The sequence below is a fragment of the Mesoplodon densirostris genome, chromosome 4 (assembly GCF_025265405.1).
Source record: "Mesoplodon densirostris isolate mMesDen1 chromosome 4, mMesDen1 primary haplotype, whole genome shotgun sequence".
Lineage (NCBI taxonomy): Eukaryota > Metazoa > Chordata > Mammalia > Artiodactyla > Ziphiidae > Mesoplodon > Mesoplodon densirostris.
In genome coordinates this window covers 147,767,525-147,794,405 of record NC_082664.1, presented here as the reverse complement: position 1 = coordinate 147,794,405, position 26,881 = coordinate 147,767,525, and the positions used below count along the sequence as shown (strand labels likewise).

Here is a 26,881-nt window from a genome sequence, read left to right as displayed (position 1 = left end):
GTTGGCCATAGGTGTGTGGGTTTTCTCTGGGCTTTCTATCTTGTTCCATTGATCTATATTTCTGTTTTTGTGCCAGTACCATATTGTCTTGATTACTGTAGCTTTGTAGTATAGTCTGAAGTCAGGGAGTCTGATTCCTCCAGCTCTGTTTTTTTCCCTCAAGACTGCTTTGGCTATTCAGGGTCTTTTGTGTCTCCGTACAAATTTTAAGATATTTTGTTCTAGTACTGTAAAAAATGCCACTGGTAATTTGATAGGGATTGCATTGAATCTGTAGATTGCTTTGGGTAGTATAGTCATTTTCACAATATTGATTCTTCCAGGAACATGGCATATCTCTCCATCTGTTGGTATCATCTTTAATTTCTTTCATCAGTGTCTTATTATAGTTTTCTGCATACAGGTCTTTTGTCTCCCTAGGTAGGTTTATTCCTAGGTATTTTATTCTTTTTGTTGCAATGGCAAATGGGAGTGTTTCCTTAATTTTTCTTTCAGATTTTTCATCCTTAGTGTATAGGAATGCAAGAGATTTCTGTGCATTAATTTTGTATCCTGCAACTTTACCAAATTCATTGATTAGCTCTAGTAGTTTTCTGGTGGCATCTTTAGGATTCTCTATGTATAGTATCATGTCATCTGCAAACAGTGACAGTTTTGCTTCTTCTTTTCCAATTGTGTTCCTTGTATTTCTTTTTCTTCTTTGATTGCTGTGGCTAGGACTTCCAAAACTATGTTGAATAATAGAAAATCTCTTTTTTGTGAAACTTAGTGCAACTGCCTTGGACAGACTCTATGGTAAGAAGTGGGTTGTCTTTAAAAGTGATTCAAACCAAGAGTGCTTTTTCATATTATTACAATGTTACAAATGGGGGGATGTGTTCCTAGCAGCCAGGAAAAGCGACTCTACAGTGTAGCTGAGACACTTAGCAAAATTTACAGTTGAGAAAGGTGGGCAGTTTCTGGTATATATTAGGCAGTCAACTAGTTAGTAGCTGCTGTGATAACTAAGAAAAGTCGTATTACTGTAATCTCATAACACTTATAATGAAGTCAAACAAATTTTAAAAGCCTGAATAAAACGTCATTGAAAATCTTGACTGTTGAGATACGCAAAGTGAAAAGAACGAGGACTTTCAGTTTTGGCAGGTGTAAGTTCTGATTCTGGTTTTGCAAGTTACTTAACCTTAGGGAGTAGAGCCTAAGCTTGTACTTTACAGAATGGAGATACTGTGCATCTTAGGGAGTCGCTGTGAGGGCTAAGTGCCTGGCACTAGGCACTTGATAAATGTATTCGTTATCCTGGTCCTTGGGGCAAAAGCAGATTTAATATGAAGATGAAGAGGCATTCATAAACTTTTCTGGGGAATTTTCTGGGCATTTTCAAGGTTCTAAATGTTGGTAGCTCTTAGTTTTTTCACTTCATACTTAAGCTGTTGTCTGAAGGGAAACACCAGAAACAGAGGATACCTCTAGGGATTGGAGGGTATGAGAAGACTTTTCCTTTTTACTTAATGCTTTTCTGTATATTTAAAATGCTTTTTACGATGATCATGAATTTTATAATAAAAAAGGAATGGATTAAGAAAAAGGAAAAACTGCGTATATAATTTTTAGATAACGATGATCACGAATTTAGATTTTTAAATTGCTGTATTGTCATATTAATTACTATTTTCAATGGATACATAATGTCCATAATTTATTTAGGCTTATTCCAAAAGTTGTATTGCTTTGATTTCTGGAAAGAGTAAACATTTTCCCATATATTTCTTTACCATCTTTATTTTATGCAAGTTGTTGATGACGTTTGTCTGTCTTCTAGGGTCATGATGTTGACTTTTGTGAGCTCTCTTATAATATGGGTGTCAACCTGTGGTATTGCTACAAACATTTTCTCTTGATTTTCCATTTTATTCTTTCACTGTATGGAAGTTTTAAATTTTATGCAGTTTAAGTGTTAATCTTTCTCTTGGTAATTTTTTCTATTTAGATAGTTTAATTTCTGTAAGGCCTTGCTAAAATTTGAAGTTTTATATTCTGTTAACTTTCCTATGATATAGTTATTTAATTTTTTAAACATCTAAGTCTTTAAATTTCATGGTGTTTCTAAATTATTCTGATATTACTTAAAAATAATCTTTTACTACCTGTTAGCAACTGACATCTAGTATGTCAAATATTAAATTACATAAAGTTCTGTTTCTAGACTTTTTATTCTTTTATGGTGAACTGTATTTCTTTTTGGGTGGCGGGGTAGGGAGTGCTGTACCACGAAGCCTGTGGGATCTTAGTTCCCGGACCAGGGATTGAACCTGGTCCCATGGCAATGAAAGCACTTAAAGCACTCTTAAAGCTTAGAGTCCTAAGCACTGGCCCACCGGGGAATTCCCTTCATTTTTCTTGAAGAAATGTGTGACTTCATTTTCTTGTACTTATTAATGAGAAACAACATTTGAAACTAGCTTGATTTTTACTTCCAGGAAAAGTAACATTTTTATAATACTTTTTCACAATTTGAAACTTGTAAAAATTCTTATTTCTTAAAGTTTCCCCATGTTACATATTAGAGTTGATACCGGCTTAGTAATTTAGCCTGTACTGTGAAGACTCTTCTTGACTTGTATCTTTTTTTTTAAGGGATTTTTAATACTGCTTGACTTTTATTTATTTTTAGACATATCTTTTTTGTTTGTTTATTTTAGCTCTAGGAAATTGTTATATCTTTAATAATTGGTTCTAATTCAGTAGTTCTGTCTTGGGGGTGCCTGTTGGTAGGTTAGATCTGCACAGTGTTTTTTAATTTTTTTGCGGTACGCAGGCCTCTCACTGTTGTGGCCTCTCCCGTTGCGGAGCACAGGCTCTGGATGCGCAGGCTCAGCGGCGATGGCTCACGGGCCCAGCCGCTCCGCAGCATGTGGGATCCACGAACCCGCGTCCCCTGCATCGACAGGCGGACTCTCAACCACTGCGCCACCAGGGAAGACCTGCAGTGTTTTATGGCTGATCTTCGTTTCGTTTAAGTCAGCTTTCTAGATATGTGTCCTACATATATATCTTCTGTTTGACTAACTTGATTTTCCTCTTTGGTTCTGTTAATGGTAATTGCTTTGTCCTATTGCAATTTTCAGTTTGGACTATTAACTCCTTTCCCTCTCTGTTCTTGTTAATAGATCAAACGGTTTCTGATTAGCTCATGAAGAATAGTGTGACACATATAGGATCCTTTTCAGGTGGAAAAAAGGAGCTTGTAGCCAAGAGAGTTGTTTACTTTACCAATTCCCCTTATTTTCATTAAGTCTTGGAGTGGATGTCACCATAGGAAATCTGTGTTAACTGGATTGTCCACCAGTCAAGGTTAGGAAAGTCTGGGTGGGCTAAGTGGACCATTAGTTTGACCTAATCTAGCATATATTTCTTCTAGTCTTAAATGTCAAAGCAACAATTGTTTATATATTTTGATGTTCCTAATTGAAAAACCAGTAAAAATATATTTGAGGGCCTGAGTTGGCATTGTTCTAGGAATGTGATTTTTCTGGCTTTGCATGATGATCTGTCTCTGATTTCTGTATAATTCCTTCAGTTTCACAGTTTAGCAGTGGGGATACCTTTTGGTAGCAGGACCTGTTTTGAACGTTTTTAAGCCATGTGGTATTTGATGGACTCAGGGTTGTTTCCAATTGTGGCTGCTAAATAAACCCTTTCACAGGAAGTATTTATGTAAGAAAGTGCTAGTAGGCAAAGTGAGACCATCCGGAAGTGATTCATATGACTGGTGTTGTTTGTTTAATTTGGGACTTGGTTGCCTAGAGACCATATCTTTGAGCAAGCTGAGTGAAGTGCCACATGAATGCAGAGGTCCCATTGCCTACCTGATCAAATCAGGACTGCTGTTTGATTTTTCTTTTGACAGAGCTTCTGCTAATCTCATTGATCCCTGTGCTTTGACAGTGTGTGAATCTAAAAATCTTAAACATATAAATGAAAGATCTGGTTAATGGTTTATGTTGAAGAGAAAGTCTACTTGCTTAAGTTTGAATGTTTAAAAAATTTTTTTCTTATAATTGTACGTTGGGAAGGATTATTTTTCAATAAGGTATTTTATTATATAAACCTCAATACTTCAAATACCTTTACACCAGCTAAGAGGAAGCAAAACAAAACAAAACAAAACCCCCAAAACCAAAAACCAACCCTGTGATTTACAAGGACATCATGATATACAATATCACCTGTCTGACCCAAGGTCAGTGTCCTTCCCCTCTCTTCTCCTTCATCATCATCATCATCATCAGTAACATTTATTGAGCACTTATCATGTGCTGGACACTGTGCTAAGCACTTCATATGCATTGTCTAATTAGCTATTCTTGAAGTCCCATGAGGTACTTATTCTTATCTACATTTAACAGAAAAGAAAGCAAAGCTCAGAGAGGTTGACTCGCCCATCTCTTAAGTCATAGATCCAGATTTCAGGCTTGGCAAAGACTCCAAAGCCTTTGCTCTTCCCTGGATCAGTCTGTCACTGCAGCACTACTTGTGCTTATAAAAATAATAACTACAGCAACAGTATCTTCCAGTAATTAAACAGAACGATGATGTACTTTATATACAACATTATGGTGAGATAGGCATTATTTTTATTTTAAAGAAGGAAAAAAATGAGTTAGTGTCACGTGTTTCAAGGTCATGTAACTGTGGAATTCAAGCCCAGGTCTGTGTGACACCATCACTACTGCTGTCAACCTCTACAGGCACTAAAGGGACAGCATTTAAGTCCAAAATTAAGTCACCTAGTTCCCAGACATTAAACAATTGCCTAGCTGTCAAGTGGGTGAGGGAATGTGAGCTGTTTCCTGCTTCTAATTGCAGTCTCTTTTACCTGCCACTCTGCCTATATGAGGGCAGTTCTCTGATTTGTCTCATGTATTTTAAAAAAAATATTTATTTATTATTTATTTGGTTGCACTGGGTCTTAGTTGCGGCACGCGGGCTCCTTTAGTTGCGGCATGCAAACTCTTAGTTGAGGCATGTGGGATCTAGTTCCCTGGCCAGGGATCAAACCTGGGCACCCTGCATTGGGAGTGCAGAGTCCCAACCACTGTGCCACCAGGGAAGTCCCATGTCTCATGTATTTTTGTGTCTAACAAATTGTTGGACTCTGTCTTACACTTTTTCTTATTCACTGCAGAGCTAAAGATAGTGATAGACATAAATAAGTAACAGTTAACTGATTGATGAAGAATTTGGGCATGAATGCTTACAAGAAATAGAGTAAACATAAAATCTAAGTGATTTTTATAGGTGTCTAGGAACATAACTGGTCTGTGAAAAATGTGTATATTTAACTTTTTTGACCTAACTCCTGCTCACTAAGAGGCCTCCTGGAGTTGGAAATGGATGCAGTAGAGGTTATATGGTTACATACAGTGACTCTGGGGAGACTAGAGAGTGCCTGGTTGGTTTTCTTCTTTCTGGCACCTATTTTTGATTCAGCTTAGAAAGGCATTCCTTCTTCCCAATTGCTTGTTTTTTCAGTAGTGACCTCATGCAGACAGGAGTGGCATTGGAAATTGCCTTGGATTGTTTGGCAAGAATTGTATTTTTTGGTGTTGTGGGTGGAGGAAAGGCCTGCCTCAAGGCCTTTATTTCTTCCTTATTCTGAATACCTTCCTGTTGACTCATTGGAAATCATAACAAAAAGCAGAAGGAGCATTGGAGAGGCAGCTGCCAGCCCAGGGCTTGGCTTCTGTTGGGGCAGATGTCTGCGGACTGGGACTGAGAGAACTCTGGCTTTAAGAAAAATTGGGAGACTTTTGTAGTAGAAGGAAATACTATTGTTGTGATAGGTATTTATCCATAAGGTAGAAAGTATCAGCCAGTTGCTAGGGGTCATTAATCAGCAACATAAAAAACTAAGAATATTTTCTTGAATAGGATTAATTAGTCTTCCTTTAAAATTGAAGCAGAGGAACTGAAGTGTAAAAAGAGGGAATGAGGCAAAATTAGAAAAGGAAAAATTGAAAAGGAAAAATACCTATGATCATTAAAAATAGAAAAATGATATAAAAATAAAATTTAAGGGAATTCCTTGGTGGTCCAGTTGTTAGGACCCCAAGCTTTCACTGCTGAGGATTTGGGCTTAATCCCTGATAGGGGAACTAAGATCCCGCAAGCTGAACGGCGTGGCTGAAAAAAAAATTTTTTTAATAGAAAAAGTCTTGTGGTATAGCAGGTCATTTTATTACAAATAACATACATCTCAGATGACCTTTAAAACAGCTAAAAGGAGACAAAAGTTACTTACCACTTACATGACTATTACAACAAAATGTTTTTCTGCCCTGAAGACATATTACTGTGTCATTACTTTGGACAGTGCTTTTTTTTTTTTTTTTTTTTTTTGCGGTATGCGGGCCTCTCACTGTTGTGGCCTCTCCCGTTGCGGAGCACAGGCTCCGGACGCGCAGGCTCAGCGGCCATGGCCCACGGGCCCAGCCGCTCCGCGGCATATGGGATCCTCCCAGACCGGGGCACGAACCCATATCCCCTGCATCGGCAGGCGGACTCTCAACCACTTGCGCCACCAGGGAGGCCCCTGGACAGTGCTTTTTAATCATTGCTAGTTGGAAGAGGTAGTGCTAGACAATGGCTTGACTTTGGGGGTTTTCCTTTAAAAACTTGAGAATTACCCACAAAAATGTGTTTTAGGTGGATTTGGTCTCAACTTTTAAAACTTTTTCTTAATCATTTAAAAATAGGTAATGTATGGATATGACACTTAATTCAGAGGCTCTGCTAGGATATTCAGTAAAAAAAAAAAAAAAAAAAAAAAAAAAAAAAAGAAAAAAGTCTCCCTAGTCCTGTTTCCCAGCCACCCAGATCTTCCCAGATGGAACCACTGTTATGATTGTATATCCTTCCAGAGTCTGTGCATCTAAATACAAATCCCTTTTGTTTCCTCGTATAGAAGTGATAGCACTGTACATTCTGCTTTGCATCTTGTAACATATTCCACGTGAATATGTTATAGTGCTTCATTTTTTTTCTTTCACAGTTGCATGGTTTTTCAGTGTATGGGTTTAACCCATCAGTGGATGTTCCCCCCCAGCTTTTTCTCTTATCAGTAATGTTGTAGTCAGCAACTTTGTATGTCTGTCATCTTGCACTTGTGAGTATTGTAGGATAAATTTCTAAAAGTAGAATTTCTAAGTTAATGGGAATATCTGCATTTAGTTTTGATAAATATTGTCAGTTTGCTCTCTTTGGAGGTTGTACCAGTTTCTATGTACATCAATGATACATGAGAGGGCTGCTTTCCCTATGATTTCACTGACCTAGAGTATCATAAGTTTTTTTTTTCATATTTATGAATTTCATAGGTGAAAATGGTATTTTAATTGTAGTTTCATTTTCATATTATCTTACTCTGAGTGAAGCCAAGCATCTTTACATATGTTTAAAAGCCATTTGTATTTCCTTTTCTGTCAACTGTTTTGGCAGAATCCTTTGCTCATTCCCTGTTGTGTTATTGGTCTTACTGATGTAAGAGCTCTTTTTATACTGAGGAGATTGATCCTTTGGATTTATGTGTAGTAAATAATTATTCCAACTTGTCTTTTGATTTTAAGGAGTTTAAAATAATTTAGAATTTTAAAACATATCTGATTTTACTAATCTTTTATTTTTATTTATTTATTTATTTTATTGGAGTATAACTGCTTTACAATGTTGTGTTAGTTTCTGCTGTACAATGAAGTGAATCAGCTATACGTATACCTATATCCCCTCTCTCGGACCTCCCTCCCACCCCCCCATCCCACCTATCTAAGTTGTCACAGAGCACCAAGCTGAGCTCCCTGTGCTGTACAGCAGGTTCTCACTAGCTATCTGTTTTACACATGGTAGTGTATTTATGTCAAACCTAATCTCCCAATTCATCCCACCCTCCCCTTCCCCACCTATGTCCACATGTCCTTTCTCTACATCTATGTCTCTATTCCTTTTATTTTTAGCTTTTGGGCTTTGTATCATTTTTAGAGAGTCCTATACTGAGATTATACAAAAACATTCCCCCAGGCTTTCTTCTAGTATTTTTAGGTTGTAAAGAATTTTAACATTTGACCCTTTGATCCATTTGGAATTTATTTTGGTGTGAAGAGTGAGGTAGAAATCCTGCTTTATTTTTTTTTCTCTAGTTGGTGTTTGGATAGTATCTTAAATATTGAGCACCAGCAATGGCTCTCTTATGAAATGTACTCTGGAATTTGCCAAACTCTCTGGTCTATGAACTGAGATTTAATTTTTAATTTTTTTTTTCAGAACAAGGCAGCTTCAACTTCTGAGATTTTCAAAACATATGGCTTAAATATCCTTTTAGAAAAATTAGCTAGAAGTTTCCAGAGTTCTTTCCTCCTCCCTCCCTCCCTCCCTCCCTTCCTCCCTCCCTCCCTCCCTTCCTTCCTTCCTTCCTTCCTTCCTTCCTCCCTCCCTCCCTCCCTCCCTCCCTCCCTCCCTTCCTTCCCTTCCTTCCCTTCCTTCCCTTCCTTCCCTTCCTTCCCTTCCTTCCCTTCCTTCCCTTCCTTTTTTGGCTGCCCTGGGCCTTAGCTGTGGCACCACACGGGATCTCCGTTGAGGCATGCAGGATCTCTTTTTTTTTTTTTAGTTGCGGCATGTGGGCTTCTTAGTTGCAGCATGCAGACTCAGTTGCGGCATGCATGCGGGATGTAGTTCCCTGACCAGGGATCCAGCCCAGGCCCCCTGCATTGGGAGTATGGAGTCTTACCCACTGGACCACCAAGGAAGTCCCCAGATTGCTTTCAAACAAGTTGTATTATTTTTAAAAGATTAATAGTGTAATGAAGTTGGCATTGAGAAAACAGGTTTTGGATGAACAACTTTGACATTTATACTGTGAAGAGATGAATAGACTTGTCAAACTAAAATAATTTATTCTTTGTGTTAAAGGAGAGTATAGTTTTGAAGAACTTTTGAAAACTGTGTAGGTGACTTCTGTATCACTATTTTTTTAAAAAATAAATTTATTTATTTATTTTTGGCTGCATTGGGTTTTCATTGCTGCACACGGGCTTTCTCTAGTTGCGGTGAACAGAGGCTACTCTTCCTTGCATTGTGCAGGCTTCTCATCGCGTGGCTTCTCTTGTTGCGGACCATGGGCTCTAAGTGCATGGGCTTCAGTAGTTGTGGCTCGCAGGCCCTAGGGTGCAGGCTCAGTAGTTGTGACGCATGGGCTTAGTTCTCCATGGCATGTGGGATCTTCCCAGACCAGGGCTCAAACCCATGTCCCCTGCATTGGCAGGTGGATTCTTAACCACTTTTGAGGCATATTCTATTAATTTCCTCTCATTAAGGAGGAAAGGTTTTGGTGGTCAAATTTGTTTCAGAAATACTGGATTAAACCAAGTTAAATAGATTATTTAGCTGGTGGACTGTCTAGACTATCATGGGCTGTAAATTCTGAATCTCCAAGGGAGAGGATAGTGTAAACAATATTTCTCCAACCTAGTTTACTATCCGACTCTTTCCTCACAGGTTGTCTTTCTTAGGACTAGTGTTCCAGGGTATACTTGTTTGGGAGCTCTCTCAGAATATTGAATCTGTGGGACTGTTTCAGCTAAAAATTTGAGACTTGTTCATGGTCAGTTCTTAAATTAACTGTTTTATGTTTTATCTGTAGTTTCTTTCCTTTCTCCATTAAGTTCTCATGTTCTTGGTTGATAGAGCTTAAATTAAAGCCATTATTGTATTAATTGGGTAGGTGTAATTGCTGAACTGTCGCCAGTGATCTTTAAGACATTGTGAAGAACAAGAGTGTGTGTTTTTTTTTAAAAATGGAGGATTGAAAATGTACTAGTTATTAAAAAGGAGAAGATATCACAAATTCTAGTCTAGTGAACTCATTTCTGGCAAAATTCCATAGCATGTATTTTGTCAAATAGATGGCTTATGGTGAGAAACGAAGGGATGCTTGAGAGTCAACCAGGACTCCCTGAGAAAGGCCCTGTCACAGTAACATCATTGCCTTTTGGACAGGGTCACCAGATTGGTGAATCAGAAAAACAGTAATGTCTAGATTTCAGTAAGGCATTTGAAAGTATGTCTTGTGATACTTTCACAGACAGATTGGATAAATGTGGACTAGACTGTAATGTAATTAAGATTTGTAGCCAGTTGAATAAATCATCTTCAAAAAGGGCTGCTAAATGGTGAGTGACTGCTTAATGGGCAAAGGATTCCTTTTTGGGTGGTGACAATTTTCTGGAATTAGATAGTCATGGTGGTTGCACAACATTGTGAATATACTAAAACCCACTGAATTGCTTACTTTAAAAAGGTTAAAAATGGTGGATTTATGTTACATACATTTTAGCTCAGAAAAAGGAGCTGCTAGATCTTTAATTCAAAGAAAGCTCAGTAGGTCATGTTACAAGTAAAACATTTGTGTTGGGACTTATGCATGCGTCAGTGGTATGTTGATCAAATCTTCAGTTGTGTTGCTGGGATGGTTAATACACTGCATGAAAGATTTTGCTTTCAAAATACCTTGAATCTGGGCCTCCCTGGTGGCGCAAGTGGTTAAGAGTCCGCCTGCCAATGCAGGGGATACGGGTTCGTGCCCCGGTCTGGGAGGATCCCATATGCCGCGGAGCGGCTGGGCCCGTGAGCCATGGCCGCTGGGCCTGCGCATCCGGAGCCTGTGCTCCGCAACGGGAGAGGCCACAACAGTGAGAGGCCCACATACCGCAAAAAGAAAAAAAAAAAAAAATACCTTGAATCTAATGATGAAATTTAATAGTGAGAAATGTGTCATCCTGCATTGAGGTTCAAAAAATGGAGTGTCTAAATGCAGGATAGAGAGACAAGTAGCGTTAGTAGGGACAGGATTAGTGGGGAAAAAAACAAAATGAAACAAATCTGAGATGTTTATTAACTCACTAATAGAAATGTGGTATATGCAGCAAAGGAAACAATGGTTCCATTGTCCTCTGTACTGATCAGAGGCTACCTGAAGTTGGTTTTCAGTTCTGGAGGGACCTTGCTAGTCTAGAGCAGGGATGATAGTTATGTGGTGGGCTTCCTTCACACCCATGGCAGGCACTGCTGATAGATCGGAATCCTTACCTGAGGAACCACTCCAGGCAGTGGGTGTTGGTCCACTAGTTGAGACTTGGTTGTTGCTCCAGGACTAGAGCATGTTGGATGAGCATGTCCAGGATTAAAAAGGGTCTAGAGATTATGATGTATGAGGAATTATTGAACAGATCATTTAATATGGAAACAAGATTTAGAATATATTGAGACTTCCCTGGTGGCACAGTGGTTAAGAACCCGCCTGCCAATGCAGGGGACATGGGTTTGATCCCTGGTCTGGGAAGATCCCATGTGCTGCGGAGCAACTAAGCCCGTGCACCACAAGTACTGAGTCTGCGTTCTAGAGCCCACGAGCCACAACTACTTAGCCCACGAGCCACAACTACTGAAGCCCATGCTCCTAGAGCCTGTGCTCCGCAACAAGAGAAGCCACCACAAAGAGAAGCCTCCACGCAGCAAAGAAGAGTAGCCCCCACTCACCTCAAGGGAGAAAGCCCGTGCGCAGCAACGAAAACCCAACGCAAAATAAAATAAATTAAAATAAATAAATAAATAAAAATTAAAAAAATTTAGAGAGACTATAGAATCATAGAATCTCAGAAGATCAACCTCTCATCCAGTATAGGAATTTATTCAACTGTTAATATTTTGCTGATATTATTTTTAAATTCCTGAAAAATGGTAAAGGGGTTCAATTTATCATATGTGGTACCAGAGGAACAGAACTAGGCAATGGAAATCTGCTTAATATGAGGAAGAACGTTATAGCAATAAGAGGTTTCCAAAAAAATTGCCCAAAAACTTGCTTTGAGAAAACCCATGTTGCAGATTTTCAAGCATAGACTGTATAACGGTTAATGGAAGATTATGTTCTAACCTAAGTGCTTTCTCAAGTTACTTAAAATAGTTTTTATTTTCATTTCTTCTTATTAAAAGGTATTTTTATTTTGAATGACTTGATAATATTCCATTGCTCTTTTTTTTTCTGACATGGCTAAAAAATTCGGGAAAAACACCTCCAATACAATAAAACAGGTAAAAAAATTTTGAACTCCTCCATTGTTCAGGACCCTCTGGTAGAACTGGAGAAGATGTGAAAGTATAACCCAGTCCTGCCCTTAGGGGACTTATGGATTAATTGGACAGTCAGGGTATAACCTTTTGAAAAGTTACTCAGCATCGAAGGATGAAAGATCTAACTAATGTCACAAGGCAATATAGATTGCCAAGGAAATGATGCAAACAGTTAATGTGTGAAAATTTATCTAAGGGAGAGATTATTTTATGGCTGAGTTTTGCAGTATAGTCTGAAATTGTATGGCAGAGAAGGGACAGCATAACTGTATGTATGTTTGTCTTACTCTTTTGTGCTTCTTTAGACAGTCTCTTTAGTGAGACCGTCTTTTTCTACTTGTTGGTGTCCAACAGCAGCTCCTTCCACAGTGCTTTTCACAAAGTAGATGCTCAGGAATATCGTTCCGCTGAATTTGTGAAAAGTTGTGTGGAATGTGGGAGCTGTGGTGGTTAAGAGAATTTCAGTATTGATGGCGATGAGAGTTTAGGGTAATTTCTTTTTCTTTTATTATTTGGCTGTAATTGAGACCAGGACTGTGGTCCTCAAGCAAGAGAGAAAGGACGGTTTGTGTCATTCAGCAGTTTTTTTGTTTTTTGTTTTTTTTTTGCGGTACGCGGGCCCCTCACCGCTGCGGCCTCTCCCGTTGCAGAGCATAGTCTCCGGATGCGCAGGCTCAGCGGCCATGGCTCACGGGCCCAGCCGCTCCGCGGCATGTGGGATCTTCCCAGACCGGGGCACAAACCCGTGTCCCCTGCATCGGCAGGCGGACTCTCAACCACTGCGCCACCAGGGAAGCCCTCAGCAGTTATTTATTGAGCACCATGCTTCAAATAGAAATCAGAAAAGGATTCCACCCTTATGTCCTTAAATAACATTAAGAGGTAAAGAGATACAAAGTGCTGTAAGAAAGTCTAGAGGAGGGACTTCCCTGGTGGCGCAGTGGTTAAGAATTGGCCTGCCAGTTCAGGGGACACGGGTTCCTGATATGTTCTCACTAATGACTAGATCTGAAAATTAACTTTTTGGCATGTTTTCGCTCTACAGCCTCCTTGTTCCCCTGGGCTCTGACAGCTGCTGCAGTAGGCAGTGACTCAGAGAACTGGTTTTTTGCAAAGAAATATGTGCCTGTCTTCCACCAAGTAGAGGACTCTCACCTGTTTTTTTTTTTCTCAAGAGCTGCTCACAACCAGCAGTGACTAGGCTGAGACTTGAGCTCACTTTGAAGTCTTTTTTTTTTCTATTTAGTGTTAAAAGGTCTTTCATGCTTCATGATATATGGTAAAGTAGAGGTGGGTGGGTGTGTAGGTTGAACACAGTAATGTTTCACTAGGCTCTGCTTCTGAATACTTGGTCTGAAAGTAAGTTAATCCTATTCACTCAGGGACTTTTTTTTTTTCTTTTTAAATTTCATTGAGGTACCGTTTACATACCATAAAATTCTCTGATTTTCAGTGTATAAGTCAACAATTTTTAGTAAATTTACCAAGTGGTGCAACCATCACCATAGTCTAGTTTCTACCTCTCTAGTAAGATGAGGGACCCTTTTGAAATATGATAACAATTAGACATTTAATATTGGCAAGTAAACTTGACATACCTTGTCCAGTTCAGCAGAGTGAAGTGATTTGTTCAGGGACAGGTCTGTTTTAGGTATCAAGAAACACAGAGGTTAACTAAGTTAACTTAAGACGAAGAAAAAAAAAATCCCTTCTGTTTCTCACTATTCCTATCGCTGTTCAGATTGGTTTAATTCATACTCAGAAGTTTCTTTTAAAACAGATACTATCAAGATTTCTGATTTTGCTTGTATGGCTTGGAAGACTAGCCTTTGTGATTTCTTGCCTGGGTTACTGCTGTACTTTCTTTAGTAGTTCTGCCCCCCTTAATAGTCCCCCCTCCTAATCCGTTGTGCTTGGAGTGATCTTTTAAATCAGATCTAATCATTTCCTTCCTGTTTCAAATCCTTCAAAAGGTCTGTACATTCTCTTCCTTTAGCTTGACGTGTTCTCCCCCATGCGCGCAGACGCGTGCACACACACACGTCTTTCAAGGCATAAATGTCATTTTCTCTGGGAAACCAGTTCTCATTCCCCTCCCTCTTCATATGGTGAGGAATGCTTTATTGAATAATAAACATTCTTTTTTCTCAAGACTTGTTTTTGCCACACTGTATTGAAATTACTAGGCTGTTTCCAGTGCCTAGATGGTACTCAAATGTGTTAGCGACTTAGTAAAATCCTATTTACAAGGAAAGATGGCCCAACTTGGGAGGTTTTTAGCAGTGAGTAATGCTGACATTCGGCAGGCGGGGGTGGGGGGGCCGGCGTTTGCTCTGCAAACTGGGTGTGGTGCCAGCGGAGCTGCTCCTGGAGGAACTGAATCTCAGTGGTTTGGAGTAGTCAGTTCCGGCATTGGTATGTTCCCCTTCTGTATTGCACAGAGCCGGGAAACCACTGAAGTCATGTGGTCTGCAGGACTTGTTCAACTGGTTTCACAGACCCCTAATTCAGATTCCCACCCTGATTCTTTTCTCCATATGCTCTTGGTCTGGGCTTGTTTTAAGGCTTACCACACTAGAGTTCTCTGAATAGTCATATCTTTGTCTTGCTGAGTGGTGGAATGGATAGGGCCAAGTATATGCTCTCTTTGACAAATGATATCAATAAGACAAAGTAGACAGGTATTAGGCAAGTTACTGGGTGTCAGGCTCTACAAGTAGGTTTATTTCTGGGATCTAGCTGTCCCCCACGCGTACACAAACACGTTGCTACCATTATTTAGAGCCTACTAGTGCTTGTATACGTTATCTCAGTCTTCACAACAATCTTATGAGAGTAGGTGCTGTTCCTAATCCTGTTTTACAGACAGGAAACTGAAGCTCAAGAGAGGTTAGTTAGATATGTCATTCTTGCTCATTCTTATTTCCTTCCTTCTTTCTCAAGGAAGAAGTGGGTATGTTCCTTTCCATAGATAACTGCCCACTGTGTTCTTCAGAACCTTCTTTTTTATTCCTCTATTTCTTGTGTCTTTAGTCCCTCTTTCTTATTCTTTTCTTGCAGGGCACAAATATGTGCCTATTCTTCAGTTATTTGAAAAAAGAGACAGAGACGTGCCGCCACTTCAGACTAACCCTTTCTTTATCCCCCCATCTCTCTTCTTCCCTTCTTAGACTTCTTGGAAAAGAACTCTACATTTTCTGTCTCTAGTTCCCTACTTCTAGTGAGTTCTCTAGTTAAAATAATCTGATCCTCCTGCCTCATCACTCCACTGAGACTCCCCCCTATTGGGGTCCCAGATGACCTTCTTCCTTATTTGCCATATCCTTTTCTCTTTGCCACCCATCTCTCTGCAGCATTTGAAGTTGGTGACCTCTCCCAGCTTCCTGAAATTTTTTTTCTTCCTTGCTTGCCATCACGTGATTCTCTCATAGTTCTCATTTTACCATAGTAACTGTTCTTTCTCTGTAATATTCGCCTCTTAAATGTTGGTGTTTTTCCAAGGCACAGTCCTTGAACTTTAAAATTTGTCTCTACAACCTTTCTCTGGGGAGCTCGTCCACTCCTGTGGTGCCACTTCTCTTTCTCTCTCTTTTTTTTTTTTGGCTGCATTGGGTCTTCGTTGCTGCGTGTGGGCTTTCTCGAGTTGCGGCAAGCAGGAGGCTACTTTTCATTGCGGTGCGCAGGCTTCTCATTGTGGTGGCTTCTCTTGTTGAGGAGCACGGGCTCTAGGCATGCGGGCTTCAGTAGTTGCAGCACGCGGGCTCAACAGTTGTGGCACATGGGCTCTAGAGCATGCGGGCTTCAGTAGTTGTGGCTGGTGGGCTAAGTAGTTGTGGTGGCTGGCGGGCTCAGTAGTTGTGGTGCCCGGCGGGCTCAGTAGTTGTGGTGCCCGGGCTTAGTTGCTCCGTGGCATGTGGGATCTTCCCGGCCCAGGGATTGAACCCATGTCCCCTGCATTGGCAGGCGGATTCTTAACCACTGCGCCACCAGGGAAGTCCTGGTGCCACTTTTCAAATCTGGGTCCCTGGTCAAACCTGGTCTCTCTCCTGAGTTTTTCAGACTTGTATTTCCAACAACTGGTAGGATGTCTCTACCCAAATGTATCATTGACCTTTTAAGCTGAACATATTTCAGGCATGGACTTATCATTCTGGCCTGCTTCTCCTTGTGTTCCCAGCCTTGTTTAATGGCATAATCTTTTATTTAGCCATCCATGCCACAAGTCACCAAATCATCTTTTAAAAATAAAACAACCTTTTTCCTTTTATTGAAGTTTTTGTAAGTTTCCTATAGATGGTATGTGTTGCCAGATTTTCTTGTGGAACAGTGTGAGAACGTTGAGTTTCCCCACATACTGGACAATAATAAGTTACGATCATTCTTTTTTATCTTTGCCAGTCTGCTAGCTGAAAATGGTGTTATTGTTACTTTAATTTGCATTCCTTTGATTAGTAGTGAGATTAAGATTTTTTTCCCATAATTGCTGGCTACTTATATTCTTTTGTGAATTGCCTGTTTATGTTTCTAGTGCATTTTCCTAGGGAAATATTTGTCATTTATTTTAAGCATTAAAAAATATATATATGCATCTAAAGATTATGGGAGGGCTTCCCTGGTGGTGCAGTGGTTAAGAATCCACCTGCTAATGCAGGCGACATGGGTTCGAGCCCTGGTCCGGGAAGATCCCACATGCCGCAGAGCATCTAAGCCCGCGAGCCACAACTACTGAGCCCAGGTGCCACAAATACTGAAGCCCGCACGCCTAGAGCCCGTGCTCCACAACAAGAGAAGCCACCACAATGAGAAGCCCACGCACCACAAGGAAGAGTAGCCCCCGCTCGCCACAACTAGAGAAAGCCCGCGCACAGCAACGAAGACCCAACGCTGCCATAAATAAATAAATAAAGCTTTATTTTAAAAAATAAATAAATAAAGATTATGGGAGAGGGCACTTCCCTGGCAGTTCAGTAGTTAGGACTCCACGCTTCCAGTGCAGGAGGGGTGGGGCACAAGTTCAATGCCTGGTCGGGGAACTGAGATCCGCATGCCATGCAGCCAAAAATTTTTTTAAAAATTTAAAAAATGAAGATTATGAGAGATTATTAGCTCCTTGTTATGGGTTGCAAATTTTCCCTCCAGCTTATCTTTCAAAAAAATTTTTTTTCATTTCCTTGTAGAAGTTTAACTGCTTTTATATAGACAGTTTATTTCCCCCTTTTCAAAATGATTTCTGCCTCACAGTCTTGTTTGGAAAGGCCTTTCTCATTTCAAGATTATACAACCATTCATTTATATTTTTTTCCTCCTTTCATTCTTTTATGTTTTGAAACCTCTAATCCACTTGATGTTTAAAGTCAGTAGCAAAATGTGAGGTCAGGAGCTAACTTTGTTTTTCTTTTCTTTTCCAATTGTCTGTTAAACCTCATCTTCCTCAGTGCCCTTCTAACCCCCACTCCCAGCCATCTAACAGATTGTCAAATGGGGTCAATTCTTCCTTTGAAATTACTCATCATTTTTCTTTCTGTTTCTGCCATTGCCCTAGTTGGAGACCTTATTATCTCTCACCTGGATTCCTGAAGCAGTTGCCTAATATTTCTCTGTTGAATCTATCTTCCATGCTGTTGTCCTAGTTACCATACTAAGTGTCAGATCTGACCAAGCTACTCTTCTATTCAAAAACTTTTGTGGAAAAAAAAAGAAAAAGAAAAGAAAAGAAAAGAAAACAAACAAACAAAAAACTTTTGTGGTTCCCCTTGCCTGCAGATTAAAATTCTATTGTTCCAGGTACATCTCCCACTCCTCTACCACAATGATTTGTCATTCCCTAAATATGCCATTTGTTTTCATGCCTTTTTGCCCTCTTTTTTATGCTGTTCTCCTTTATCTTAAATGTCTTTATTTCCCATTTTCACCTTTTGAATACAATTTATCTTAAAAGCCTAGTTCAAATATCATCTACTATTGTAGCTAGTAGTTTAAGCATCTCTGTTCCCAGAGGGTGATTTCCAGGTAGTTAGCGCATTTTATGCCACTGATAAGTGTTAGAAATGTTTCCTAAATGGATATTTAGCTGTCAGAGTAGATTTTTTTTGGAAAATTGATTTAAAATATGAATAAAACAAAGCTTTATCAAAATACGCTAGATATGAAAGCTATATCAGGACTATTTATAAGAATTATTATGCAAGTATATTAAAGGTAGACTTTTATATAAGCACTTTTCACACTAATTGTGTCAACTTCAATGTTTAATATTTTATAGGCCTCTCTCTTGGTCCTTGGTAGAGTGTTGTTAATGAGGTCATGCACTGTGGTTTAGGGTGCTTCAGGAGGCCCAGCTCCAGAACTTGAGCTTTTATTAGTGAGTATTAAGGAGGGTAGTAGCTTTTATTATTTTTGAATAAATTGCTGGAATGTAGCACCTCAGTTTGCACTTTAGAATCACACCACCTTGGGTTCAAGTGTGAGCTCAGCCACTTACTAGATGGGTAATCTTGGACAAGTTACTTTACTTTGAGGAGCTCATAGTTTTCTTATATCAGTAAAATAAGAATAGTACTACTACTTACCTTATGGGGTTTTTGCAAGGATCAAGTGAAATAATGCATGTAAAGTATTTAACTTAATATCTGCCAGGTGGTGTTAGAGATTTTTTTTTTGGCGTTATTTATAGAAAATGAACCATTTAGATATTACTGTTTTCCTGTTTAATAGTTGTGTTTCAGATAAGATGTCGCTTAAAAATTTTTTTTTTTTTTTTAGTAATTTTCATTTGAGCTAGATTTGTTAAAGCAGTTCTAGGGTTAAACTTGAGGAGGAGAAAATGTTGAAAGTTTAATCCCTTTTTGTGGTAGGAAGGACTAACAACTCTATTCTCCATTTCCTTCATATAAGAGTTTTGTCGCTGAGTTCTATCTGTGGTCGTGGCTGAGAGACCTGATCACAGATTGGGTGTGCTGGTGTCACCATTTGGTATAATATTCTCAGAACTTCTTTTTTTTAAGTGACTTCTTTGTTAAAACATTTGTACTTGAAGAAAAATTTTAAAACCCCACATTGTTGCCAAAGTGATTTTCTGAAAGAGATCTGATCAGATCACCTCCCACTTAAAATCCTTCAGCATCTCTCATGACAGAAGAAAAGGTTTCTTTCCTTTCTGACAGACAGGCATGACAGACAGGCCTTGCACCATCCAGCCTGCTCCTTTTTTTCATCTTCATCTCCTGCTTTCCCTTCTAGCAATGGCAGTGCTGAACTACTCCGTAACCCACCATTTTTTCTCAGCCCTCCCTGCCTTTGTACGTGGTATTTCTTCTGCTTAGAGGCCTTCTCTGCCTTGGCCATTTGGTGAACTCCTCCTCATCATTCTTTAAAACCCATTAATATTTGTGCGTGATGTGAAGCTGGAAGAGAAGTTGGTATTTTGGGTAACAGAATTAGAATCCCAAAAGGTGTTGACATTCGGGACAATGGGCTGAATCAAACATGAAGAAACAGTAGAGATGAGTGCAAATAATGATTCTAATATGGAGCTGTAGAGATCGGGTTTAGCAGCTGCATGTTTGGGGGAAAAAATACTAAGAATCTCTGTTGAGTGGAAAAGTGTTGTAAAATAATTTAATTGAGGCTTTGTCTGTGGTTTTGGAGTGTTCAGAATGAAGGAGTGATATTCCGGTTCCATTTCAGGCCAGTCAGACCACACCTGGAGCATAGTGTTCAGAGATGAATGAGAAAGATGCGAGGGGCAGGGAGTCATGTCTAACACTAGTAGTGATACCAGCTAATGCTCTGAGCGCTTACTCTATTCCAGGCACCGTTCTTAACTCTTTATGTGTGTTATCTCTTTTAATCCTCACAATTGTCCTCTGAGGTAGGTGCTGTTCTTCTCTTTTCATGAAGAGTTCTTGAAGGAACTGGAATCATTTTACTGACAAAAGTGTCAGCATGTGACTCATCATATGAGGGGAAAGGAGGAAAAGCACAAATATTTTTTAAATACCCAGCCAAGCACTGTGCTAAGCACTGTATTTTATGTGTAATCTTATTTAATCCTCAACAACAGCCTTATTTGGAAAATATTGTTATTCCCTTTTAACGAATGAAGAAACTGGGTAAGTGACTTGCTGTCTTGATAAGTAACAGGGACAGGATATAAATCCACATCTTCAAAAGTCCCTGGCCAGTACTGGTCACATTATATTTTAATTCCATATGTTGCCTTGCTCCAGAAGGCAGCTTAGGGTGTCAATGGGGAGCTAACTGCTGGCTTAATAAAAACTTTTTGGCTACCAGAATCCTGAGATGAAATGGGTTAACTTGAATGTGTGATTTCCATGTCAGCATCAGTGTTCAGGGTCAGCTTACATCATGATTTGGCCAAGATGTTTTGGAAGCATTCAGGCATTAAAGTGGAGGAGGGAGTGGAAGGTGAGAGGGGAGTGCAGGAGTTGGGGTAGACTGGAAGAGCTTTAATGAGCCTTCCAACTGTGAAGTTCTGTGACTATTAAGACAGTTTTAAACATGAGAATTGTGTTGACCAGTGACTTTTCTTTTGTGCATAGATTGATTTATTTCTTAAATTTCTGCTTTACTGAGGTATAAATAGCATGTAAAATTATAGGATATTTAAAATAAGTACATTGTGGTGATTTGATGTATGTATACATTGTGAAAGGATGTAGTTAACATATCCATCACCTCACGTGTTTATCCTTTTTTTTTTTTGGTGAAGACATTTAAGTTCTACTCTCTTAATATATTTTAATTATACAATATAATGTTATCACCTGTAGTCACTGGTTTGTGTTAGATCCTCAGACCTTATTCATCTTAAAGCTGAAAGTTTGTATCCTTTTACCAACCTCTCCCTATTTTCTCCACACACTACCTCCTGGCAAGCACTAAAGTTTGACATTTTTTTTAAGAGTCCACGTTTAAGTGATACCATACAGTACTTGGTTTTCTTTGTCTGGTTTATTTCACTTACCATAATGCCCTCAGTGTCCATCCATGTTGTCACAAATGGCAGGATTTCCTTCTTTCTCATGGCTGAGTAATATTTCTTTGTAGACATATACCACAACCTCTTTATCCATTCGTCCATTCCTGGGTACTTAGTGTTTCCATATCTTGGCTATTGTGAATAATGCTGTGGTGGACATGAGAGTGCAGATTTATATTCGATATCCTGTTTTCATTTCTTTGGGCTATACAGTTATCCCTCCATATCTGCAGGTTCAGCATCTGTGGAGTCAATCAACTGTGGATTGAAAATATTCAGGGAAAAAATAATTCCAGAAAGTTCCAAAAAGGAAAACTTGAATTTGCTGCTTGGCAGCAATTATTTACATAACATTTACATTATATTGACAGCTATTTATGAAACATTTACATTGTATTATGTATTCTAGTAACGTACAGATGATTTAAAGTATACAGGAGAGTGTGCTTAGGTTGTATGCAAATACGATGACATTTTATGTACAGGATTTGAGCATCCTTGGATTTTGGTACCTATCTACGTGGGTCCTGGAACCAATCCCCTGTTGATACCCAGGGATGTCTGTATACCCAGAAGTGGGATTGCTGGATGATATGGCAGTTCTATTTTTAATTTTTTGAAAACCTCCATATTGCCTCTATAGTGGCTACACCAATTTATATTCCCACTGTTGGCTGAAAAAAAATGTACAACCTAAAAGGTGAGAATTACGTTTTATTCGGCAGACTTAATGAGGACTTAAAGCCCAGGAGACAGCCTCTCAGATAGCTCTGAAGGACTGTTCCAAAGAGGTAAGGGAGGAGCCAGGATAAATAAGAGTTTTTTTTTGTTTTGTTTTGTTTTTTTATTTTATTTTATTTTTTTTTGCTGTACGCGGGCCTCTCACTGCTGTGGCCTCTCCCGTTGCGGAGCACAGGCTCCGGACACACAGGCTCCGCGGCCATGGCTCGCGGGCCCAGCCGCTCCGCGGCATGTGGGATCTTCCGGGATCGGGGCACGAACCCGTGTCCCCTGCATCGGCAGGCGGACTCTCAACCACTGCGCCACCAGGGAAGCCCCAATAAGAGTTTTTTTGAAAAAACAAAAAACAAAAAACAAAACCCAAACCAGGTAGTCAGAACATCATAAGATTACTGCTATTAAAACAAAACAAAACAAAACAAAACAAAACGGGGCTTCCCTGGTGGCGCAGTGGTTGAGAATCTGCCTGCCAATGCAGGGGACATGAGTTCGAGCCCTGGTCTGGGAAGATCCCACATGCCGCGGAGCAACTAGGCCCGTGAGCCGCAACTACTGACCCTGCGCTTCTGGAGCCTGTGCTCTGCAACAAGAGAGGCCGCGACAGTGGGAGGCCCGCGCACCGCGATGAAGAGTGGCCCCCGCTCACCGCAGCTAGAGAAAGCCCTCGCACAGAAACGAAGACCCAACACACCCAAAAATAAATAAATAAATAAATTAAAAAACAAAACAAAAAACCCAGACATCTCAAGTTAATGAATTAAGTGCTTTTCTACTTACGGGAAGATGCAAGAGTCTGGGCTTATTGAAATTATTCCTTTGATATGCACCTTATGTAGAGCCAGTATCCTTTTTTTCTCTCTCTTGAATCCCCTCAGGGTATACCGTTGAAGCTGGATGTAGAGGTTCATGGCTTGGTGGCAGGCAACCTGTTTTTCTCCATCCTGAATTCCCCTTAGGGTGCACCGTCAGGGGCCGCTGCAGTGGCTGATGGCTTGATGGCCTCAACGTTCTTTGTTTACTGAAATGGCAGAGGACATTCTTTGTCTACACCACCAGTAGTGCACAAGGGTTCCCTTTTCTTCACATCCTCACCAACACTTTCTTTCTCTTGTCTTTTTGATAGTAGCCATTCTAACAGGTGTGAGGTGATAGCTCATTGTGGTTTTGATTTTCATTTCCCTGATGATTTAATGATGTTGAGTATCTTTTCAGGTACCTGTTGGCCGTTTGTATGTCTTCTTTGGAAAACTATTCAGTTCCTCTGTCCATTTAAAAATTGGATTGTTAGGGGTTTTTTTGCCATTGAGTTGCATGAGTTCTCCGTATATTTTGGATTTAACCCCTTATCAGATATATGATTTGCAGATATTTTCTACCATTCCATAGGTTGCCTTTTCATTTTGTTGGTGGTTTCCTTTGCTGTGCAGAGGCTTTTTTAGTTTGATATAATCGTCCTTGTTTATTTTTGCTTTTGATGCCTTTGCTTTAGGTGTCAAATCCAAAAAAGTCATCTCCAAGACTGATGTCAAGGAGCTTACCCCCTGTGTTTTCTTAAAGGAGTTTATGGTTTCAAGTCTTGCATTCAAGTCTTTAATCCATTTTGAGTGGATTTTTGTGCCCAGTGTAAGATAAGAATCAATGCATAGATTTATTCTTAAATGTATTTATAAAGTTAATTTAAATGCTTAAGTTTGATAAGGAAGCTTTGTGTCTGAGTTGAGAATTACTGGTGGTCTTGCAGTTAAACTGAAATATTTAAAACCCTATTAAGAACTTGGAGAGATACCAGCCTTTTTCCTGCATGGGATATCTGAAACTTCGTCCTGTTTAGACAGCCCTGTGGAGCTCAGCTCTGTTAGGCTTTTGGGGTGATGTGGTAAGAGCAATAGTGGTTTAGTGAGAAGGATTCTAAATTAGGAATCAGGGTCCTCTTATCACACCTTTGTCACTAGCTAGCAGGTAACCTTTGATAGGCCTTACTCTTATTTGTAAAATGAGAGAGTTGTACAAATAGGTACAGCCTTTGGGTAAGCTTTTGAGCAATAACATTTTTTGTTTTGGAGTTTCCAAAGGAATTAATTCTAAATACGGAAGAACATTGTGTACAAAGACGTTCTTGCAGAATTATTTAATGGTTGAAAACATTTAGAAATGATATAAATGTCCAACATAGGTGACTGATTAGCATTTGGTAGAATTTTAATGTAACTCAAAGTCTTGAGAAACTGTATAGTAACATGAAAAATATTCATAAAATGTTGAGAAATGTTTTGTAATTTTCTTTAATGGATATGTGTTATATTGGGGGGAAAACCCCAAAGGGATTTGCCCTAGAAGTGCATTCAGTTCCTTGCTTTCACATTTTGTGATGCTGTGAGTTTGTGGCAGAGGGGGAATCTCAGATGGGCTGTAGAGAACGGGAGAATTTGTTGCATCTTCTCAGAATTATAGTAGAATCCAAACTGATGCTAAGATTAAGAATCTAGTAATATAGCACCCTACTTAATGCTGTTAATTTTTCAAAGCAGTTTGGTCCTAATTTAACTAACTTTATTCTTATAAACAAACCAGGTGATTCTCTGCTGTGGAGCAGAGCTTAGAACGGAGGGTGAGCCACACAGGGAACTGGAGGGCAGTTCTGGGCTTGCGGGGGTTGTTTAGAGACACTTCTGTGCTTTGCCTGTTTCCTCTAGCTCTCGCTCTCTGCTTATTCCTTTTCACCAGATCACAGGTAGCTTTTCTTCAGGCCTGACACTTGTGTGATATTTAGGGTATTCTACTCTGCTATAGAAAGCTTGTGAGTCTTGTCATCAGTCAGGACTGTTTTATAGCAGTTAGACAAGAGAAGACGAAGGTAAAGGATTGTGGGAGGTGTGGCTGTGGTCTCTCCTTTTACTCTGATTTTAATCCAGTGATCTCAGAGGAGAGGAGAACCTAAACAGCCCTGGTAGCTGGCTCTGATTCAAGCCAAAAGCACTACTGTGTTGTTTATCCACAGTCTTCCCCATTTTGAGAGGAAAATAAGTAACTTTTTCTTCATACTATTATGTGGTAAAGGGCTGTTTTGGGCTTAAGATTTATTCTAGGTTTGTCCCTGTTAATGAGAACATAAGTTAGACTGTCCCCTGAGAGCAGGGATTGCCAGGAGCTGTTTGCTGTATTCTTTTTAGCAGTAAAATACTGGATGGACGATTATATGAGATGTGTCCTTAGACTACAACTATTTTCCATACCATTGACCTATGTTCTTTTCCACATTGCCCTATGGTCTTAGGCTCTTGGAGAAGCATAGTTTGGATTTTGTAGCTGCTACAAATTGATATCTAATTTAGTTACTATGGTAACTCTTCTGGAAAATTCATTCCTTTCTTCTTTTTCCCCTTATGACATTTCAGTTCTACTACCTAAAAGAAAAGCCAGAAGAGAAAACTTAATATCATTGGGTGTAGGAAATAACCAGAAAATTCTCTGGCCCATTCATCTATCCAGCTAGTATTTATTTAAGTATCTACTATGTGTCAGACAGTATGCTAGCTGCTTTAGAAGTAGAATAGATTTGAAAGTGAGGTTGAGTTAACTATTCTATAGAACTTGAGAAAAACAGGAACATTGTTGCTTTTCCTTTTTTTTTATTTGGTGAGAATCTTAGCTCCGGACCACAGATTGAACCTGGCCCTGGCAGTGAAAGCACTGAGTCCTAACCACTGGGCCTCCAGGGAATACCCTCCTTATTTTTTAAAGATTCTGAGTGGTAATCTCAGTTTGAAAAGATAGAATTAATACAAGAAATTTTATTCTGAATTATAAAACTAATAATTTTAAAAGTATGTAAATTCAAGTTCTATTGTATATCTTTTCAGGCAATTTTATTAATGTAAAGAATTATATAGAGGGCTTCCCTGGTGGCGCAGTGGTTGAGAGTCCGCCTGCCAATGCAGGGGACACAGGTTTGTGCCCCGGTCGGGGAAGATCCCACATGCCGTGGAGCGGCTGGGCCTGTGAGCCATGGCCGCTGAGCCTGCGCGTCCGGAGCCTGTGCTCCGCAACGGGAGAGGCCGCAGCAGTGAGAGGCCCGCGTACCACAAAAAAAAAAAAAAAAAAAAAAAAAAAAAAAAAGAATTATATAGAAACACACATAAATGGGATTATAAATACATTTATATATTATTTGGTCTATTTTTCTATTGATATGTTAGAATTTTCTTATAAATTTTCATGGGTGTGTGTGTGTATAAAATATGGCATATTTAAATGTGGCTTCCAGTTTTATTTGTCTTTTAATTTAAACTTTAGGTATCAATTAACATTGTAAATGTTTCATTCTTATGTTGTCCCATTTGGCAGTAAATCTAGCTTTTACTTCAGTTTGCTGTATCTTTGGATTTTTTCTTTCCCCATTTGGCTTTCCAAAGATTTATTACTAGGGAAACAGACGAGGCATCATCTAGTGGTCCCCCCCAACCCCCGTAAAGAATGGTAAAGAATTTGGGGATACAGTAGCCTTGTAAAATTTGAGTAGCATACTTATAAGTTAGGGGTTTTCAAACCGGGGTCAATGAAATCCCTGAAATTATATATTAAATTTAATTATGTATACTTTTTTTTTTTTTTTTTGCGGTATGCGGGCCTCTCACTGTTGTGGCCTCCCCTGTTGCGGAGCGCAGGCTCCGTACGCGCAGGCTCCGTACGCGCAGGCTCAGCGGCCATGGCTCGCGGGCCCAGCCGCTCTGCGGCATATGGGATCCTCCCAGACCGGGGCACGAACCCGTATCCCCTGCATCGGCAGGCGGACTCTCAACCACTTGCGCCACCAGGGAGGCCCTATGTATACATTTTTGGGGGGAAGGATCTGTAGCTTTCCTTAGATAGTCAAAGGATTCTGTGATTCAAAAAAAAAAGTTTAAAACCATTGCCCTAAATGACTTTTTTAGTTAACTACATTTCTGTTGGTAGAAA

General features: G+C 39.6%; 1 protein-coding gene across 1 annotated transcript in view; it reads left to right on the top strand.

Moving 5' to 3' along the window:
• The window catches only part of IQGAP1 (IQ motif containing GTPase activating protein 1), a 106,337-nt gene that overhangs the window by 8,043 nt on the left and 71,413 nt on the right, over positions 1-26,881 (top strand). The gene's annotated exons all lie outside the window — the stretch shown is intronic.